The sequence below is a fragment of the Solanum pennellii genome, chromosome 1 (genome assembly GCF_001406875.1).
Source record: "Solanum pennellii chromosome 1, SPENNV200".
In the NCBI taxonomy this organism is placed as follows: Eukaryota; Viridiplantae; Streptophyta; class Magnoliopsida; order Solanales; family Solanaceae; genus Solanum; species Solanum pennellii.
The window spans coordinates 49,170,490-49,179,938 of record NC_028637.1 but is presented as its reverse complement, the minus strand read 5'-3'; positions in this window follow the sequence as shown (position 1 = coordinate 49,179,938).

Genomic DNA, 9,449 nt, shown 5'->3' with positions numbered 1-9,449 from the left:
TGGTGACTGAAACTGTCATTTGGGGGCTTAATCTCACACTGCTAAGTGTTGAGCTACGCCCTCTATCGACTGGGCGTCGTCTCATGCACGGGGCGTCGACCTTGGCTCGTCGATTGGTAGTGTCTAGGCAGCCTTTTGGTCTTTCTCAAGGACCCCTTGGGTGGTCCTTGGGGAGTCGTGCCCAAAATTTTCCACATAAATGAAATCATGTACAAGTTAAGGACCTCTCGCATCAATTTCAACCAAAACATCGCTTTATTTTTTAGAAGAAAGAGACCAAATGAGAGTGAAAGGCAAGGGCAAGCGATAGAAAAGTCCCTCGCGCGAACTGCCAAGACACACTAAGACACACATGCACGTCTCAAAGCTAACTTTCGAACGTCATCGGACGTTCTTGGACATTTGACCTCCAAATTACTTCAAATCAAGTATGCATATTGAAAAACACTTAATTAACATAGTTTAAACCTTTTTAGATACATGTGAGGCTCTAAGCACCTTAGTTCATTTTGAGAGACCTTACACAAAGAGGAAGTGAAATAAATGGTCTTCTCATCAAATGGAGATAGTGCAAGTGGACATGATGGTTTCTCAAGTCAATTCTTCCAATCTTGTTGGGAAATAATTGACAATGATATTACAAACATGGTGAAGGCTTTCTTTTCTGGACAAGAGTTACCCAAGTATGTTACTCATACCAACCTGGTGCTTAATCCAAAGAAGGAGGAGGTAAAGACATTTGGAGACGTGAGGCCTATTAGCTTAAGTACATTCACAAACAAGATTATCTTACGAATGATGCATGAAAGAATGGTGAAAGTGTTGCCCAAAAATATCTCCCTTAATCAGTCACACTTTGTGAATGGAAGGAGCATCAACGAGAATGTATTGCTCGCGTAAGAGATTATTCATGATATTAGCATGAGAAACAAGTTATATAATGTAGTGGTCAAGCTTGATATGGCAATGGCATACGATAGAGTGTCGTGGAAGTTCCTTGTAAGAATGCTAAGAAGCTTTGGTTTCTCAAAACGGATTATTGATATGATAGTGCGATTAATAAGTAGCAACTGGTATTCAAATTTGATGAATGTGCAATCATATGGTTCTTCCAATCATTTAGAGGTCTAAAACAAGGATACCATTTATCGCCTACACTTCGTAATTGCTGCAGAAGTTTTGGCAAGGAATCTAAATAATTTATATGAAGAACGGGATTTCATAGGCCAGATGACATGCCTAAGTGGAGCCCAAGAACAAACCATCTTTCATATGATGATACCATATTATTTTATTCGGGACATGGAGGATCAATGAAGAAAATGATAAAGGTACTGCAAGAGTATGAAATGGAGTCTAGACATATGATTAATCTAGATAAAAGCTTATTTTATCTTCATGAAAAGACATCAGCGAGACTGTGCAATCAAATTAAGAGGATAATCGGCATAAAACAAGGCAATTTTCCATTTATATACCTTGGTTGCCCTGTATTTTATCGTAGGAAGAATAAAAGCCATTTTGAAGATTTGATCAAGAAGGTGATGAAACGGCTTAATTTATGATGAAATAAGTTGTTATCATTTGGGTCATGTGCTGCAATCCATGCAGTGTATCTACTCTCACCTATGAACCATCCAACTGGTGTGATTGAGCAACTTCATAGAATTTTTGCTAAATTCTTTTGGGCAAATGCTATAGGATCTAGAAACAAACATTGCGTATCATGGGAACATATGTGTTATCCGAAGGAGGAGGGAGGAATTGGTCTTAGATTTCTAAAAATGTAGTGTCTAATGCTTTATTTGCTAAGCTCTAGTGGAGTACCATAATTTCTACATCATCCATGTGGGGTGAATACATGTGGGAAAAATTGCAAAAAGTTACATCCTATCATGGCTAAGGGACGTGGTGTTTCACACGTTTGGAAAAAATGCAAGTAGTAAAAGAGGAAATAGAGCATAACATATTGTGGCAAATAAAATCAGGAAATTCCTGCTTTTGGTTTGATAATTGGAGTAGACAAGGGGCTTTATATTATACAGAAGGTGAAGTTGCAAAAGGACTGGAAGTCAGGAATTTTACAAGGGTATGAGAATGGGATAGACAGAAACTAAGGGGTAAGCAATCTGAAAAAATGACAATACATATTGTGGAGAATATAGTTCCACCTGCTGATTAGCAAAGTAATGATATACCTTGGTGGATGGGGAATACCCAAGCAACTTCACTGTGAAATCATCCTGGGAACTATTGAGATAGAGAAGATAAAAGAAGCAAGAAAATAACAAAATCTGGGAAAAGGGAGTTCCATCCAAAGTAAATTTCTTCTTATGGAAGTCTTGGAGTAAGAAGATTGCCACATATGACAATTTGAAAAAAATGAAGATAAATATTGTATCTAGATGTTGGTGTTGTGAGGAAAATACTGAAGAAACAATGTTCATCTATTCTAACAGCGCCCATAGCTACAAATCTATGGAGACAGTTTGCTATTTTTGCAGGCATTGACATAGAAGACATGAATCTGAAACAACTCACAAACACATGGTGGAATATTCACACAACACCAAAGCTACAGTCAGTATACTGAACTATGCCAACATTCATAATGTGGATTATATGGAAATGGAGAAATAATATCAAGCATGGAGGAAATGTGACTTTGAATAACATGATATGGAAAGTACAAGACATGATTAAAAAACTACTCGAAAGATTATACCCTTGGATGAAAATAGGAAAGGAGGGTTGGCCTCACATGGTTAACTTATTGAAGGAATACAAACCAAGATTACACTGTTATTGTGTTACTTGGAAATTTCCAGCAAGGGATAGGGTGAAATGTTATATTAATGGGGTGTGTAGGGGAAATCCTGGGAAGAGTGCACTTGATTTCTACACAAGGGATGAGTTTGGAGATCTGATATATGCTGCTGCTAGAGGAATATGTATAGCCACAAATATAGAAGCAGAATCTATGGCTATTAAGGAAGATTTGGGGTTTTGTCAGTCCATTAATCTAAAAGAAGTAACGATTGAAACAAATTCCCTCATGCTGAAAAGGATGATTGAGAGGGAATGGAAGGTACCATGGGAATTATGTCACGATCGAGGAGCACCCTCTAAACGTAACCGGCATCTTTGTCCTCGAAGAGGACTTGGACAAGCCCTTAGCATTTCATCATAACATATCATAAGTCAAAAATGCGGAAAATTTAAAACTTTTACATAGTAAAATATACATAGACCTCTCGCATATCATATATGGAGTTTACATAGACTCCTCGCTTATTGAAGGTTACATAGACTTCTCGTTTAGACAACATAATCAATACATAAGATATAGTCTAATAACACTGTCACACATTAAACCATCTAAAGAGTATGACGACATTTGGTCATAGCCAATACTTCAATACAATGAGCCACATATAGGCTTACAACAATAGTCTCAAAAGTAAAGGAATGAATAAGTGTCTTTAGACATAACAACTTCATAGCTAGAAAAGTGAAATGGTAACATCCCCAAACATGTAGGACCTACCAATAACTTGGAAAATAGTTCCAAGTCTTCTTGCAAAGTGGCCTCCTATACTTCAATGGCCCCAACCTACATTGTTTGGGAAAAAAAGAAAGAATATGGTTAGTACAAACCACATGTAGTAAGTTTGGAAACATGCACATAAAATCCTTGAAGACGTGCTTAAAGGGACATTTTGTTCAAAACCATGCTAAGTCACTTTTAAAAGCCTTTATGAACAATTAAGAACATATACAAGCAATAGTCATAACATCACTCAAGACAAGTTCATATTCAACACAAAACCAACATCATCATAAAGTCAAGTGGATATCATCAACATAAGGTTATATCAACATGAATAGCTCTAACATAAAGTCATAACAACAATTCATGTAATAGAGTTCATAATATCATAGCATACAAGAACTTTACCAACAATCTCATTCCAAGCCTACAAGTGCAATGCTCATGTGAAGACTCATAACCCCACACAATCAAGTACCCAAGGAAAGAGATCATAAGTAATGCCTTTATTCATATATCATAATATCAAGTACAATCATCATCATATATAGCAATTTAGACCAATAACATGTTCATCAATGAAATTAACATCATATAGGATCATCAACATGTAAAGTCAACATACATATTTCTTTCATATCATAAATGCATAAGAACAACATCCTAGGACTTCCTTCAAGGACAACTTGTGCAATGTATATGTAGAGTTCCATACCCCTACCTACACTAAGTAGAACCCCTCAAGTCACCCTAGTTAGTGTTTTCTTTACTACTTTCATTTTACTTTCTGGAACAATCGCCTTAACCGACAATAGACCATCTGAGCTAGACATGGAATCCTGTGTCATGAAACCCTACAACGAATGAAGGTGCTCTACTTGCCAAGGTATAACTAAAACATGAACATATGATTCTAGGTAGATCCAGTAGCTAGTATTCCTATGGGGGCAACATAGTTTCGGAACTAGGAGATATGTCTTGAACCCTTTACATGCCCATTAGCATTGGAGTTCTCATCTCATGAGAACATTGGTGAACCTCCCTTACATTGGGGAGTCAACACCTCTTATTGTCAAGTTCACTCGGTGCTAAGCTAAAGTCCCTTTTGAAATGTCTTTAAGACTTTCTTAATCATCATATCTTAGTATAGGCCATAGGAGACTAACCCCTTGTATATCATGTCATTAGCTCAGTAGGTAATGCATGAGAATTTACTTTCTTAACAACCATTCATTTGTGATATCAACACATCATAGTCATATCATATTAATGTACACGAGTGATTCATATTCAACCTACTATCATCATACCCTTAACATGATCTCATAATTCACATATTCAAGACATTTTATCATAATCATCATATCATCATCTTCGTAATCTAATCACATATAATACTTCAATTGAACATCATCATCAAGTATAAACCATCATCATTGAAGTAAAGAACTCAAGATCATAAAGTATTGCCACATAGCCTTCATAAGTCTCCTTCAAGATCTTACCATCGATACAACCATATTCATCCATCAATTAACTTAATAACATCGTATAATAGTAATCTATGAAAGAACTAAGTCAATTGTATCACCACTAATCAAATCAACCTCAATTCATAACCTATGGTTATGGAAAAGGGTTCAATCATGAATTATTCCATAGAACTAGGTTAATGACTAAGAACTACAATGATTAATACATAAACAATCATAATCTATCAATAATAATCAAAGGAAATCAACATCAAATCTAATTGAAAGATCATTAACGAAATTGGAAGAAAACCCAACTTTAAGACTTCATTAGAAACCAATTTTGAAGAGCCTCTTGGGGAAAGAGATCCCAAGAGTGAATAGCTTCCATACCTTAGGATTCCTTAGAGTTTGATGGAGAAAATATGAAGTCTTGAAGCCCTAATGATCCTTGAAGCTTGGTCTTCAATGGGATCATTGAATAGACAGAAAAAGTAGAGAGAAGTTGGAGAGCATTGGGTTTGGGAATTATGGGGTGTTAAGTTGGTTTTAGACTTAGGGTAGCTTATACAGTCCTTAACAACTTAATTTAATCACCCCTTAATCCTTAATTAATTAGTTAACTAATTAACTAATGAACACACTTAACACTAAAACTTACAATGAAGTCGACCCCCAACAAACGAAACCTCGACCATGTTACGTCATCCAAATGACGGCATGTCCTGCATGGGCATTGTTTGAGACATAGATTGGATTTTTGGACCATTTTCAATAATAAACAAGTGTCAACCTAAGAAGCCATCGACGGAGCGTCAATCAAACGACGGCTCGCCATTTGGCTCGTGGTTGTACACTGTCCCAATGACAGTTTTTGGGTCAAATGGACGAGGACCCTTATGGTGGTCCTTGGGGAGTCGTACCCTGAAGTTTCAACCCTAAACACACTCTAATACATGTTTAACACCTTTCTACCAAATTTCACTAAGTTTCGACTTCTAAAACCCCGTGAAACATGCCAAGGCACACTAGCTCCCATTTTACATTCTCCGGACGTCATGGTCATTTCTTAACGCTTTGACTCTAACACTTCCTACTTAGTTCAACACATCATTTTACGCTTAGAAATATTGTTTTGAGTCTTAGTTCATCATGTGAGGCTCTATACTAAGTCACGAACTTTCGGAAAGTTCCTAATTTAAAGAAAAAAATAGAAGGCATAAGAGTCCAAATGCAGCTAATATAAGGAAACATAAAACATATAATTAGGAAGGGAAACGTAGTGGCAGATTTATTAGCTAATGAAGTTGTAGACACACAAGGCACAGAGGAATATCACAGTTTTTACGAGCTACCAACAAATATAAGGAAACATATAAATGTGGACAAGGCTTAGATTCCAAACCATAGGATTAGGACACGGTAAATAAACAAGCAATGAATCAGCAAAACAAAAGCAGGGGAAGGAAGAAGATACATTCGCACAATATAGAGAAGTATAAAAGGGATCCCAATAGTTACATACCTACTAGCTCCCCTAGCTACCAAAAAATTTCATCCGAAAGAGGGGTTGTTTGGCGTCCCACCACCACCGTGAGCTTCAATTTCAATCCACCACCTGGAGACAACAAATTATTAGATTTGACAAAACACGACGAGAAGGAATTGAAAAGGATCGACTCACTAGAGACTAAGGAAGAAATTGACAGAGTCATTCTAACAACAACCAAAGATGGAGCTTGATTGCAAAGTGCTATTTCCACCTCAAAAGAAACGTCACACGAGGCAGCAAAAGCACATGAGAGTACTGAGTACTCTTTAACTATGTTTAGTGATATCTAGATAATTAGGAAACTTTATTTTGGACCCTGTTTTTCGTTTATACGGAATTGTGTTTCTTTGTTTTGTGCTGATTGTTAATAAAATGAGTCCAGTTGTGGACCTAAGATTTGGTAAAAAAAATGCCCCCCCCCTACACACACGCACTTATATCTCTCTTATTAATTAATTAAAATATATCATATGTTTGATTAAGTTTCATTTAATAGTTCTATTTTTTATTTTTATATGATAAAATTTATATTTTATTTTTACGTTTACATGCTATTATTTCATAGAATTAGAAAACAAGAAGGTAACAACAATATTTTTGTAAGATTAGAGAAAAAGAAGAAAAACAAAAAATTAAAGATTTCAGCCATTCAAAAATTGTATATTGGAAATTTGAATATGAATATTTTAATTTAATAAAAATATAAATTTAATTTAATTTCTCGTAATAACGTTTAAATTGATTTTTCTCTATATAATAATTTTAATATTAAAAGTACATTAATACTTGCCCTTAATTGTAATTTGTCTCTCAAAAATACATTTTAAAAAAATTTAGTCAAATATAATTTACTTATAAAAATTATTTTTAAATGAATTAAACACCACAAATTATTTTTCTCAAATGCATTATTTGAAAAGGATATTTAAAAAAATAATTTATTAAAATAAATAATTTTTAGCAGTAATATCTGACTCATAATAATTGAGTGGAGATAAGACTGGTCAACGGACCGGAACCGGGTCACCGGACCGGAATGAACCGGTACCGGACCGGACCGGAATCCGTTGACCGGAATTTTGACCGGTATCGGGATGAACCGGACCGGAATTACCGGGATGGTTCATCGGTTCCGTCCCGTTCCACTATATACCGGGACGGAACCGGAATGAACCGGAATGGACCGGGATGGAACGGGACGGGATTAATGGGACGATATTTTTTGAAATTACGAAAATATAATTTTTTTTTATTTTTTAAGTATAAATTAATAGTTTTTAAATTTATACTATAATTTTTAACTTAAGTTTATTTTAAAGATATTTTNACTACTACTATTCATATGAAAAATGTAAAAACAAGCATTATCAATTTTATCACAACTATTTTCGAATAATTTCACACCGTCACAAACAACCAAATTTAATATATGCGCGGCACATCTAACATGAAAAGCATATTTACTAATAGGACAAACTCTAGGTTCTAGCATATTAATAGCATTTAAATTAGCAGAGGCATTATCTAAAGTAATACTAACGACTTTATCACAAAGACCAAAAAAATTTAAAATTTCCAACACAGTAGTAGCAATACAAATTCCGGTTTTTTTCTTTTGACAAATTTTATAACCAATAATTCTTTTTTGTAAATTCCAATTATAATCGATCCAATGCGCAGTAACAGTTAAATAATCAAAACCATTAGGACTACGACCCATATCAGTAGTAATAGCAACTCTACAATCCATTAGTTCAAAATAGGCACGTAAATATTGACAATGTTTTTCTTGAAATTCGAAAATATCTCTTTTTACCATGCTTCTTGATAAACCTTGAAAACTAGGATTATATGTTTCACGAATATAAGCAATAAAACCCGGATGTTCTCCAAAACTAAAAGGTAAACCACAAACAACAACCATTTTAGCAAAGTTTTCACGATCACGATCCTTGTTATAGGTTCGATGTGTAAGAGGACCACTTGGGTTCGAAGTATTTAACTCACTTTGAACCATATTTGATCCTCTAACCGATTCTTCAACATTACAATTTCCAACAACTTCAAGAGAAGACATATATGCAAACCACTCTTTACTATGCTTGTTAATCAAATGTTTTTTTAATCCCCCCGTTGAACCTCCCGTCCCACCAGATGTATATTTAAAATGTTGTTTACAAAGATTACATATACTAAAAGTTTTTTCTTCATTCAAATAACAAAATTTCCACACATGTGATTTTAAAGAACGTTGTACCTTGGTCTTACCTCTAGTTGGAATAATAGGGGGACGAGTAGTTCCAACCGGAGGTGGAGCTTCAATACCTACACTATTGACTGTATTGAGGTCGGCGGCGGGGCTAGTCGGTGTATCATCTAAATCTACTTCTTCATCTAAATTTAATTGTTCATCCGTTTCCACTTCTTCATTTTCTTGATTAATACCATAATGTCTTTCATAGAGTTCATGGGGAGTCGGACTATCTGAATTAATATTTATAGGACCGGGACGGGAAAAACTAGTTTCATTCACATGCGTAAATTCATCTGTATTTATTCTAACAAGAGGAATTTTAGATTTAGACGAACTAGCACCTTTGTTAGTTTTTTTAACTAATTTTTTTACTGATTCTACTAGACCTTTTTTACTTCCACTTTTTTTAGAAGACTCCATGATATAAAATTATAAATTATAAAATACGAAACTTAACAAGAACAATAATATAACAAGAACAACTTACAAGTTAAATAATAAATACAAAAAATAAATATAAGATTAGAGAGTGGAACGAAGTTACCAAACGTTTGTATAAGAACAAACGATTATAATGAAAATTAAAATATTGATGTCGAAACTTGAAATTTGAAGAAGATT